Raw genomic sequence first — 11,703 nt, 5'->3', positions numbered from 1 at the left:
GGTACAAATCAATCAATATATAAAAATAGGAAATAATGAAGAAAAAGGGTAGGACTGATGTTAGGCTCGATGCAACTAGGCTGGATGCAACCCAAGCTGCTTCTTACGGATCTAAACTATATTTTAGGTTATTTTCAGGTCACCAACAACCTTTGCGGGGGGGTTTTTTTCGAATCACAAAAGAAAAGAAATTGAGAGAATGCAGGTTTCCTTATAATTTTGCATATGCTAATTTACATGCATAGATGCAAATTTTGAAATAATTACTATGACTTAAACAGGAATTCAGTGCCTATCACCATAGTGTGGAAGACTCTGTGCCTGTCCATCCCATCTGCTATCCAATTGCTAACATACAGTAATATAATCACATTTTTGCTGCCTTCATGGTGCCGTCTCCTACCTCCTCATTCTGCTGCGCTCGTAGCCCTTGACTCTGTTTAGAAAGGATATCACTGTCTCCACTGGAAACATCTTACCAGCAGTACCTGAGCTAGCACAGGGGAAGACAGGAGCAAATGCATGCTACCAAATGGATGCACATTTCCCAACCTAAAAAGCTGACCTAGGCCTGGGGCCTGCATTAAGCTCCATTAAGAATGTCTGAATAATGCCAAGTCATCCATTCCAGGGAAAAGAAAGATTGGACAACATTGCATCTGGCGCTCCATTTGCCTTCCCACCCCCAAAACAATCCATGGGATTTCAGCAAACTCAGTGAAGGATTGCAACCCAGAGCTTTAGGGAACGGCTAACAAATGACACAATAACAATACAGAGGAACAAAGCTTGTATGTAGTGGTCTGACCAGGCCAGTATCGACAGTTTTAAAACATTCCTTAGTTAAAATAGCTGGGCTCACTTGACAAATATTTTCCATGAATGTTGCCTAATAAAACAGCAACAAAAATAGGAGTTTCTAAAGCCACCGAAGAGGCAACATAACAGTTTTCTTTCCTGTATGAAGGTGGCAATCCTTTACATGCTTACCTTGGACAGAGTCCACTCAACTCAATTGGTACACATATTTGAGTGGAAACAGATTAGATTGCACTGTAAAACCATGACATCAAATGGACTGCCAGCAATAACTAAAATCAATAATGCTTAATGTTTTATTGACTGGTCATTCCATGCATTTTTTGTTTTAGTTGAAGGACCAGAACTATTTTCCTTTGTAAAGAAACTAACACATATTCCAACTTGGTTTCATACAAATAGCTGGACTCATTACAGCTGATCACAGTGGATTTGCTTACAAACTGTGGGCTGATGGTGTGGGTGGAAGGAGGAACAAGAATAACTTGTTTGTGGCTTTTATACACTGGTTTCTCATAGCAGAACAAGCACTTTCTGTATTGCTGTATATGTGCCCAATGTCATCTCCAGAGCAGTTACAAGCTGCTAGCCCCTGGGGCTGAATCTCTGGCAATGCCCTTGAACCATTCCTTTACTCTTCAGCAATTACTGTCACTTCAAGGCCTTCACATCACAGTACATGGGCAAAAACAGAAGATGAAAAGGTTTCCACATGGGAGAAAACGCTGCTCAAGGTTAGATGCCTCCTTCCCCTTAAATTACCAGAGGTTTTACTGAAGATGTTTCACTTGTTGTGAGCTTTTCTTTGTCTTCCAGGATTGGTGATGATGATCTTTACTTGCTCATCTACATATTAGGGTATTAATTAAAATAACAAAGAAAGAAAAAGAAAAGTGAAGGTTCAAAGAGAAGCCCTTATATATTTGGAGCTTCAGTTGACTCAGGGCTTGATTTCTTTCACTCCCAATCTTACTTTTAGTGACAGAACTCAGCCTTCAGCTGTGCATGCATTAAATGTGGAGCGGTATATTAATATCTTTGCACTGCTGTGTATATCAAGGGGTGGGAGCATCTTTCAGCCCAAGGGCTGAATTTTATTTCAGGGAAGCTCTCAGGGACCATAAACAAAAGTGGTGAGTCAGAAAAAAACAGAAAATAAAACATTTTAACTGAAAATACTTCCTGCCAGTAACTAAAAGAAGAAACATTTTAGTCTTCATAATATGGGGAAATGCACAAAAGCTAGCATACCATCCAATGACTGGTGGTCAAGAGAGAGACAGGGAAGGGAAGCATGGCCTTCTGGGAACCTCTGGAGGGCTAGATTGAACCTCTAATGTGAGATTCTGCACCGCTGCACTATTAGAAAAGGGCATTCTTCCAGCTCATGCTGGTACCTTTTCCCAGGCATTTTTGCTTCTGTTTCCCAGATTACTAATAAGCAGCATACTAGGTGACTGAATCTGGAATATAAAGGTATAAGAACACAGTATTACAGCACCTTTCTCTATCATAAGTAAGAAATGATGGCAGCAGATCCACCTGTGAAAAATCCTCGATGGGGATCCCTTTAGCCCCAAGCACTGGAAGCAGTACAGATGTTTAATTCATTAAAGGCTATCTGGCACCTGCTAGGATCAGGCAAATGCCCTCTAGATGCTTTGGAGTACAATTTCCATAAGACCTAGTCAGTATGGCCACTAGTCAAGTATTTGTAAATTTGAAGTCCAAAGTATCTGGTGGGTGTTAGGCTTGGTGCTCAGTCACATTGGATTGGTGCTACATTTTAAAGCTCAAGAGGCAAGAGTGCCTTTCATAAGAATTGATTAGTCTTAAAGCATACTGAGATAAGGGGATGCACCTATGATGTAATACGATATACCTGTGATAATGGAGGGACCATAGCTCAGTGGCAGAGCAGACACTTTGCATATAAAAGGTCCCAAGTGCAATCCTAGGCATCTCTAGGTAGGGCTAGGAAAGAAAGCCTACAGGGGTTAAGACAGTCAGTCAATGTCAACAATATTGGGCTACAATATATGGACCAATTTTCTTATTCAGTATAATAGTTCTTCCAGTTTTCCTTTGTAAGGCTGTGTTCCTGTCCAAGCATCACAAGCTGCATCATCAGCAAGTCCTATTCATCCAACCAGGGGAAAAAAAGAGATGTAGCTGAATACAGAAGATAAAGCACCAGGTAGCAGAAATGGAAGTAAGGGTGGGGGAAAGGCTGGATTAAGTTTGCAATCCTATGTGCCCTAACCTGTGGGTATGTTTTGGTGAACTAAGTGGGGGCTTATATCTGAATAAATATGCATCAGATCATGCTGTAAATGTAAAAGAGAAATCAACCTGCTATATTATGGACACAATATTCTCGTTAAAGTAGTGTTACTTGATATTTCCAATTAGAGCAAGATGCTGCCTCTGAATGATATTGGGTTTCTTCTCCATTCTTGTGATGAGTGATGAGGTTTCAGACCCATATGTCATGACAATCAAAACAAAAGCATTTCAGAGCCCTGCTAATTATTGAAGAGGCTTGATGGAACTTTCCTGAGATATCCAGAGTGGGGTTTGCAAACCGGAGATGGACTCTGACAGGAAGTGAGAGAAAAAGTAGGCAGCAGAAAGAGGGAGAATAAGGCAGTGACAGCACACCTTCTCCTTCTGGCCTTGCTCGCTTCTGGCTTCAGCCCACCCCACTGCTGATAGCTGCCCCCCCCCCCCCCCCCCCGTATTATCCATGATGAAATACAGTCAGTTTTCCACTCCTTCCCTAAATGCACAAGATCAGAAGAGATAGTGAGAATAGGATGCGTTCATACATGAATGGAATGAGTTCCAAAGGGCTCATTCATCTCCTGCTAGAATAGAAGCATAATTGCCCACTAGCATAGATGTGACAAATCCCAGACAAACAAAGAAGGGCGGTCTTTTCCAGCCTGGTGCCTTCAGCCATGCAAGATGGCAACTCTAGTTGTTCTGAGACAACATGACTAGCCATGTTGGATGGGAATGATGATAGCTGCAGTCCAGCACTGGAGGGCATCAGGTGTACTAGTGCCTAGAAGAACCACCCGTGCTTCTGATTTTAGCATATTATTAGTGGCATATTATTAGCATATTATTAGTGGCACCAAATCACTTTAGAAGAACTTTCCAAGTGTCTGCGGACTCTGATATATCAGCACTATCTCTTTGCTGCAGATAATTGTTATCAGACTAGAGGTACTGAATCATAGAATGGAAATAGAACAAAAGCATTTATTTGTTAATCCCATGCACTACTGTCTGAGCATAGAAAAGAAATAAATGACTGGTATGAGAACAAAGGGGCAAAAAATGGAATATAAAAGTACGGAGACCTTAGATTAAGAAAAAGACAGTAAAGGTGTAAAAGATAAGACAAGGAACAGTTTTAAATTATTGATTGTATTTTATGTATGTTGTGAGCCGCCCCGAGGCTTTGTTGCGATGGAGGCAGCATAGAAATGTTTTAAATAAATAAAAAAAAAGTGATTACCCTCTCACCCACCAGCATCAATTTCTTCCCCTCCTTCCTTATTGACTTTGGTGGGTGTCATCTGTTGTGTCTGTTCTTCCTGTGTTCTGTAAATGAAGGAGGAGTAGGACATGCTCAGGCTTTAAGAAAATTAATCCATTAAGACTGATGGTTTATTGATTAATGGTAGAGACCCAATTTCATATCCACACAGACCTGCATTTGGTAGGACCATGTACTGAGAATGGAAGACTCCCATCTCCCAATTCCCACTTCAGTGTCCCTGAGCAGAGGAAAGCATATTTCAGCATGATTAATCATTTTCCATAAGCCAACTCCTGTACTACATTTAAGCTAAGAAATGCTTTAAGCATGCAGCCTGAACTTTATTTTAAAATGAATAACAACAACGTGTCATTCACAGATTAATTCACACATTTCAGTGTAAGTTCTAAGTGATCTTTGTTATGGTCCATGATCGGCTCTGGGTCCAAATAATTATTTTCATGTGCTGCGAAGTACCTTTCACTAGGCAGTTCCATGGATTTAAATTACAAAGCAGCACTGCAGTGAAAATGGGCTCTTATATCCTTTTCACCTTTCCCCAGAGTGAAACACTTCCTTGCTAGACACAGGGTGGGTGTATTAAAGATTACAGAAGTTTTTATTGCAGGAAGCAGCCTACGCTTGTATAAACAGCTGGCTTTGAAACAACTTTCTACATGTATGACACCAGAACTTCTAGGCCAGAAAGTTCACAAAGTACAGAAAAATGTTTGTCTGTTTGTTTGTTAAATGCATTTTTATATGGCCCAATAGTCCAAAGGCTCTCTCGATAGTTAGATATTTTAGTGATATTGTAAAAATATTATAAGCAGTGTATAAACCTATTACTTAATAAATTAATTCAGGTGGAATTTTTTGCTCAATGAGGATTAAAATTTGTATTATTCCAGCCTGCTTTGATGAACTTAAAGTGAGTGTCAATGAAAAAAGGCTTTAATTCTGAACAGCACCATTAAAAACAAAAACCACAGACATTAGTACACACACAATGTAACAGTTTTAGAAGACACCTGATGGAAGAGGTTATTTCCAGCATGGCAGGATTTATAACAGGGAAGCCACTTTAGATCAGGAAGCTTGAACCTGTCTTTAAACATTAACATATTAAGAAAACTCAGCAAAATGGTTTAGTGATGCAGAATGAAACCTGAATGTAGAAACTGGTATACTTTTGCTTGTGCCAGAATTGTGCTCTGCTGAGAAAAAATGTGCAGTCTAAATGGGAGAAGAATGGCAGCCTCCATGCCAAATCAGTGATGTTGAAGCCTCTTTCATGTGGCAGTTCTAGGTTTTGCACTCGCTCAGACCTTTTACTCACGGTGCATCTCATACTGGCACAGGATGCCTCTTCTAGGAGTCCTCATGGACCACTGAAACATATACATATACAGTATGTTAATGGTACTATAAAAGTGACAGCTTTTCTCCAACTGCAAGGTAGACAGAGCCTTGAAATGAGCATGAAATATGAGAAAGCACATTGTCTTTCCAACATTGTATCGCTAGAACAGTGAATGAATGACTGCAGATATTTTACTTCTCTCACAGTTCAGCAGTGATGGCTCATCACACTCCTAGAACAATAACTGATTCCACCAGCAAAAACTAAAAATCATTTTAGGGGTTAGAAGGAGGGTGCAGGGAAAGAAGCAATAACATTAAAAGCAAAAATATATCAAGTACCATTGAGTATTGATCTTTGCTCTATTACCTTCAATAGACTAACATCCTTAGGAATTGTCCCTGAGGCAATAAATATCTACAGCAGGGGCAGGCAACTTGTGGCCCTCCAGATATTTTGGCCTACTGTTCCCATTATCCCTTCCCATTATCTATGCTTGCTGGGGCTGATGGACATTGTTGCACCCAGTGAGGGCCAAAAGTTCCCCTCTCCTGATCTAGATATCTAACCTTAACTTTGAGGTTTTCTCTTCCAGTTCTTATACAACTCTGCTATGCATTGAAACACAAAGAGAAGGGAGACATCACAATTTGTGATTCAACATACATTGGACCATAATTCAGCCTTCCCAAGGTTGTGCTGTTTAGATGTGTTAGATCTAGAACACCTATGATCCCCCAGCCACCATGTGGGTGGTGATGCTGAGACCCAAACACCAACACTTCTGGAGGCGACCAGGTGGGGGAAGCCTGACAATTAAAACAAAGCCTGAAAGTACATAGTGAAGAGCAAACAGACATGGCTACACGCAGAAACGGATGACAGACTATCTCTCACAGAGGGCATTCACAAACATAACAGTTTTATTTTCCTCTGTATTCAGCAGTGTTAAATCTTAAGTTATTTCCATTCTCTGGATGAAGGAGTTTGTGGATTTTGGTAAATTATGATAAAAGATGGAAACAAATTTCTCACCCATCTGTGCCCATTAGATTCAGTAGCTACAGCTATTTCCAGCATGCTGTCTCTGCCCACCATATAGCTGCTAAGATAAGGAGCCTATCAAAAGAAAAGAGGCAGCGGCTGTCATTCATCAACACAAACATGGTTGAATGCACAGGGAGTCAAACCTAGGCTTTTAAAAGCTCAAAGACTGGGGCCTGATAGGGCAAATCTGTCCATTTGGGTTAATCACTTTGCTTCATCTCAAGTTATTTTCATTTTGTCTATGAAGAAATTAGTGGCACTGTAATAAAATTTCCCCAAAGTGAATGAAGTTCTCACCCATCACTGCTCCTGCATTTTTATTTTGGTGAACCGCACTGAATAGGGCGGCTTCTTTTCTTTTCTTTTCTTTTCTAACTTTTCCTTTATAACTTCTTTTATATCGTTTATATTTTTTATTTATTTTATATTATTAATTTTAATTTTATATTGTTATTTTTATATTGTATTGTATTTTATTATGTTGTAAGCCGCCCCGAGGCTTCGGCAAGGGGCGGCATAGAAATGTTCTAATAATTAATAATAATAATACTTGGAATGGGACATATTCTCTAATAAGACTATTTAGGTATCATATGTGAAAATTGTGTTAGTCCATGTCTGCATCATGGCCCAGTTTCCATGACACAGCATGTCTCATGGTAGGTTATTTAATTATCTGCTCAAGGGTTATGCAAGGGCTAAATATACAACCTCATTGCGGCTTGAATAACCCATAGTGAGCCTTGTGTCATGAAAATCAGCCCTATATGTTTCAAGTGGGATTCAATATAAGTTTGTTGATTTCACAAAAAATAGAACTGTTGTTTGCTCTGGTTCTTACCAGGAATACCAATATCAAGTATTGAGACTGCTTGGTTGTTGTGAGAAGCCCAGAAGATTTTCATTAAAGTGGAACTCATGATCAAGAAGCATTTTAAAAAATATTTTGTTCTTGAAAAAATGCAATCTCTTCCTGCACCGTCATGGGAATTTGTGGCCTATAAGAATTCCATCTCTCTCTGGAGGCCCACTATTGAACTACTGATTAGTATGATTGTACCTTTGTCTTGGGTCAGTAGAACAGATTTGGGGCTCTGCTGGTACAGCCCTCCTGCTGTTCAGACCCCCAGCCTGAGCTGATGCAGGTAGCCTCACGTTTGCTGTTAACACTGTGGCTCTTGGGAATGTCAACATTAATGTTAGGGCATCTTGTCTGAGATGGCTTACAATTTCATGGGCTCTTTGGCAACCATGACACTGTCCCAACATGTTGTCCATGCAACACACCTAGCATGGCATACTCTAGGGTTTGGTTTTGTTTCAGCTGCGCATGGAGATGATGGCTTGAAGGTGGGGCACTTTGAACGGTTTCTTAGTCACGGACAGTGCATCACCTGCAGTGGTAGCTTTTCTGCATTGCAAGAGTGGGGAGCCCATTAAGATGGTTCACTCCTAAAAGTTAAAAGATCGGAATGGTTTCCAGAGGTCTTGGGGTGTGAGGGATCATTCTGGCTGATATGGTTGGCGAGCCTTTCAAAACCCTGGTACATCTGTGGAATGCAGAAATGGCCCAGGCAATTGACATATATACTTCTAAGAGCCCTCTCAGCAGTTGAGCTTGTATAGCTCCATGATATATTCCAGATGCAAGAGCAGTGAAGCAAAATAGGAGACAGGTTGAGTGCAAATACTAGCGTGTGCCTATGGTCGTGAATATTCAGGAGCAATAAGGGCAGCAAATATACAATATCTTGCTGTGTCTGTATTAAGTCCTCTGTGTGCCACCTAATGGAGCATTTCAGGGTCATCCAGAGCTGGCCCTACAAATGCTGCACACTTCTGAGACCTGCTGAAATATGCTTGATAGATACTTCTAAGATAAAATAATTTGACTCTACTGGGACTTAGACTTCAGTGTTATAATAGGTGAACTACGTAAGATACCCAGCATAAGATACCCATTGGCTTGTTGTGTTGGATACATTTCAGGATGCTCCAGGATGTTGGCAAGGTGTTTGGACAGGTTCATGCAACCACTTCCATATTGGATCCTTGCTTCTCTTGGCTCATAAAAACCCTCAGGGAGAAAACAGCCAGCTAGGCTAGGGAGACCATCAATGCCTTCTTGTGAGGGAAGCGATCCTTGGCTGCTTGAAAGAAGCAGTGCTAAGACCATTCCGGGGGTGCGGGGGACTTCCTTGGATGCAGAAATTTTTAATAACCTTTAGGCCAGTAGCAAATGTTCCTTTAGTTGCCAAACAGCTCCAGAAGAAATTATCTGGATCCAGTTCAGTGGGGGGTTCAGGTCAGGTTTAGACATGGAAACAAACTTGGGCAGCCTATATGACTTATTTTGGGAAAGAGATGGGGGGGTGTGATTCTGTTGATTCTCTTGGTGACTTTTATTAGCATCAACACTGGTATCCTGATCCTGGGATGCACGGCTGAGAAGGGAGTGGGAGGTACTGCATTGCAGTGGCTTCCTTTTTCTTTGGGTGACGTCTCCAGAAGGTGCTTCTTGGATGCTGCTGCTCATTCCTGCAGATTTTCCAGTTTTGCTCCCCACACACAACCATGGATTTTGGACTGTATTATGTATATGAAGATCACATGCAACTCTATTTTGCCTTTGCATCTTCATCAAGCAGTAAATTATTATTTCCTTTTCCATGCTTTTGGGATTCTGCACTGCTGTCTAGGGACTAGCATGAATGTTTTGCTAAGGAAAAAAACCTTGGTAGTCTAACTCGTCTTGCAGCGTAACTGACTGGATAATACTAATAGTTGTAGGACTTTTCCTGTCTACAAAAAAGTAGACAGAACGTAGCCAGGCTTCACCCTTAAGCTTTTCAAGAGAAATTCTTCTTGCTTAAGAAATTATCAAGTGATAGCTTTAATGTGATGTAAACCTGTGGTGTGAGGTCCTCTTGAGGATGCTGAAGCGCAGCAAAAGCTCTGACATACTGTAGAAGGTTTGACAGGATTCCTCACCAAAATGTATCAGGATCATGGGTCGTGAGCGCTGAAGTTGCAGAAAGGGGAAATAGGCCGAAACAATTGCAGTAGATATGCGGAGTTATGTTCTCACACCATCTGAGAACTCTTGCCTTTTACCACTGAAAAATGGATAAAGCTGGAATTGCTGACACTTTCTTCAAGGAGTTTTCTATCCTTTACATTTGTCATTCTCACATCCTACTTATCTGAACCAAGACAGCTGGTTTCCCCCCTTCATCCTGGTACTTAAGTCACACACTTACCACCCTCTAATCCTGTCTCTCCACAACCACTCCTCCCCTCTCCCACATCTGCTATCAGTGGTTTGTTTGTTTGTTTTTAAGCCTGTCCCTTAGCACTTATCTTTCTCAGTGTTACTAAAATAAAGTTTCACTGTTGGAACTTTTCTTTATTGCTGCAGCGGAGAAATTAGGAATTTAAGAAGAGCCCCACCGGGTCAGACCAAGTTTCCATCTAGCCTGGTATTCTTTTCACATGGTGGCCAGTCAGCTGCCCATGGAAAAAGGACACGAATGCAATTCCGCCACCCATGTTCCCCAGCACCGGGTGTACTGCTTCTGCTACTGGAGGTAGCATGTGGCCGTCAGAACTAGTCACCACTTGGCAGGCTTCTCCTCGTTTTACATTCCCATTTTAAATCTGCTCGAATGGGTTGGTCTTCACGACATCTTGTGAATTCCGTATTCAGCCCTGGGTTGTGCAGAAGTACTCGGTTTTCATTTCAGAAGCAGGATCTGCACGTTAAGTCTTTCTTCCTCTGCTTCAAGAGAAAGCTCACATAACCAAACCAAAAGAAAAGTTAAGTTGCCCCTTGGCAAACGTATCATAGGCTGAACTTTTCTTGCTCTGAATTTCTCTGTGTCCTCCGCTCAGCGGAAGGAGATGTATCTATGTACGCTTTTGTGTGTTTACAAATATTTGCGGTCACTGGAGGAAGGGAAGGAGCGCTGCGGCAGCAGCATTGCTTTCTGTGACCGCGGGTGGCAAGAGGAGAGCTTTTCTTGGCTTCCAGAGAGGAGGAGCTTGCTAACTTGGCTCAACCATAGAGCTAGAACCTGTGGCATGGGAAGAGGTTTCCTTCCACGGCTATTCCGTAAACAACGCAGGAGGGAAGGAACGAAAAGAAGGCACCCTAAGAGCCAGATTCCGAAAGAAACTTTTACTCCACCTCTTCCCAGCTTCGAACCTGCTGTCTGGGAGAAGACAAATCAAAATAGCTCTCTCCCCTTTACTCTCCGGGTCGGTTGTTAACCATTTCCTTTCGCGCTCACGGTTAAACACTTGCTTCATGTTCAGAAAGCGAAAGTTTATTTCCGTCCTTCACCGCCCGCATCTTGTTCTTTCCTCCCTGCCCCTCCCCAGCTTTTGCCACCTTTCCCCGTCTCTTTATCCGGGGGCCACCTTCTTTTCCCCGATTCTGCGGAGCCCGAGCGCCGCTCACCCTGCAAAGCTGGGAGGTGCTTGACAGCAAGGCGGGCTGCCGGGGAGCGGCGGCCGAGCGCGGCTTCCGCGTCGGGCAGCACCGGGGCCGCTTGCAGGGCAGCCGGTGGCAGGTGCCAGGCTGGAGCGCGGGGTCAGGAGGACGGCCGCGAGCGGAGCGAGGCGAGCAGGGACAGGCCGGGCTTGTTCTGCACCAGCCCCAGGCGGCCCCGGCGGCGTGGGGGCGTCAGGCCGGCGGGGGGCTGCCCGACCGCCCTCTCCTCTCTTTCCGCGGCGGGAGGGACGGGACCAAGGGCCTGCCGAAGCGTTCGCCTTCCCAGAGCCTGCTTCTCTTCCTCACTCCTCCCCGCCCGCTTCCCGGAGCACCACATGACGGGGAGGAAGCGGATGGTCGCCTCGACTCGCCAGCCAAGCGAAGGACAGCTGCAGCCGCCCTCCCAGCCCAGCCGCCCGGGGGAGCGGAGGA

General features: G+C 43.0%; 1 long non-coding RNA gene across 1 annotated transcript; it reads right to left on the bottom strand.

The window, feature by feature from the left end:
- Nucleotides 1–773: 773 nt before the first annotated feature.
- On the bottom strand, nt 774–5,736 carry LOC123033314. Its single transcript, XR_006416601.1, has 3 exons — nt 5,560–5,736; nt 4,346–4,431; nt 774–1,665 (listed from the first exon to the last, which is right to left on the bottom strand). It is a non-coding gene; the product is annotated as an uncharacterized LOC123033314 (long non-coding RNA).
- Between the last annotated feature and the right edge of the window lie 5,967 nt (nt 5,737–11,703).

Source organism: Varanus komodoensis, unplaced genomic scaffold (assembly GCF_004798865.1).
Source record: "Varanus komodoensis strain SLA01 unplaced genomic scaffold, ASM479886v1 scaffold61, whole genome shotgun sequence".
NCBI lineage: Eukaryota > Metazoa > Chordata > Lepidosauria > Squamata > Varanidae > Varanus > Varanus komodoensis.
This window is presented reverse-complemented; position numbering and strand designations above follow the sequence as displayed.